This window comes from Peromyscus eremicus, chromosome 2 (assembly GCF_949786415.1).
Source record: "Peromyscus eremicus chromosome 2, PerEre_H2_v1, whole genome shotgun sequence".
Classification (NCBI taxonomy): domain Eukaryota; kingdom Metazoa; phylum Chordata; class Mammalia; order Rodentia; family Cricetidae; genus Peromyscus; species Peromyscus eremicus.
In genome coordinates, this window is record NC_081417.1 from 110132948 (window position 1) to 110134239 (window position 1292).

A 1292-nucleotide genomic window follows, 5' to 3' on the forward strand; every position below is an offset into this window, starting at 1 on the left:
ACTGTCTCAAGAGTGAAGAGCCCATTTCAAATGACTTCTAAAAAGTTCAACTAAATCTGATCTGTACCTTAAGGATTAATGTTACATTTGGAAACGAAAAAAACATCAGGAGAGGCAGTTCCAGACAATTGTGCAAAGGACCATTTCATCAGAAGACCATGCTTTTAGGATTACTTATGTCATACTAACCATCAATGTGCCCATTGCTAATAATAGTTATCTGTTACCTTTATTAAACAAGGAATTGCTGAACATCTCCATGTGCAAAACTCACTACTAAATTTACCTTGCAGGGGAGATACCATGCTCACAAAGGTGGTTTTCCGAAGGCAAGGCTCATCCATCACATTCTGGATGTGCTGACCCCTGTGCTTTCCCCAAATGTGGAAAATTGGCTGCAGAATCTGTGGCAGTAGGGTGGGGGTGGGGGTTGTGTTTAAGATCCTTCCCATAAAACAAACAAACAAACAAACAAACAAAAAAAACCCTCACTGCTTAGCCTGAGAGATTAAAAAAAAAAAGTCACCCATTTGAGATTACTATGGGAAAGCCATGGTAAGTAACACTTAATCTTTGCATTAGCCCCATTTTCCTTTCTTTACTTCCTCCTTGTCCTCCTCTTCTTCTTTCTTCTCCTCCTCCTTATTTCTCCTCATCTTTTCTTCTTTCTTATTCTCTTCCTTATGGAAACACTGAAACATAAAGAATTAGTATTAACTAAAAATTTCAGGAAAATGTACACAGTGGAGAGCCGTGAACAGTGTCTTCAACAAGAACATCTCCTCTTGAAATGCAAAGATGAGAGAAAGATCCTTGTTAGACAACAAACTCACCATATCAAAACCATCCTGGTGGAAGATTCCGTGGAAATCAGATCCTGTGTACAAAGTTCAGAGCAACACATGAGCGATGAGAGGGAAGAGTAAAGAGCAAAGAGTAAGCGCAACCGTGACAATAAAAACTGAATAAACATTTGTAAGGGTAGCTTGGAATTTGTCAGGGAGAGGGAAATGGCCCAGGATAAGTGTCGACTCTGCATTTGCCTCTTTCATTCAAGATTTAACTACAAGTACCAAAGGCCAGGTTCAAGATTTATGTTTAAACTCTTCAAAAGAATCAAACACTAAAATGACCCTGTGAAACCTCTTCTTGGCATGAGCTCTTATTGCTGCATTCCTTTCCAAGAGCAAATTATGCCCGCTGTCCTTTAAGATTCTCTTGTAATCCAAGCTTTCGATAATATAAACTGGTTGTCTGCCCCTGAGTCTGAGAAGGATTGACTTATAAGGGAT

The 1292-nt window shown here is 39.3% G+C and overlaps 1 pseudogene; it reads left to right on the forward strand.

The window, feature by feature from the left end:
* Window positions 1-278: 278 nt before the first annotated feature.
* Window positions 279-453, forward strand: LOC131905464 (U1 spliceosomal RNA; annotated as a pseudogene).
* The last annotated feature ends 839 nt before the right edge of the window (window positions 454-1292 follow it).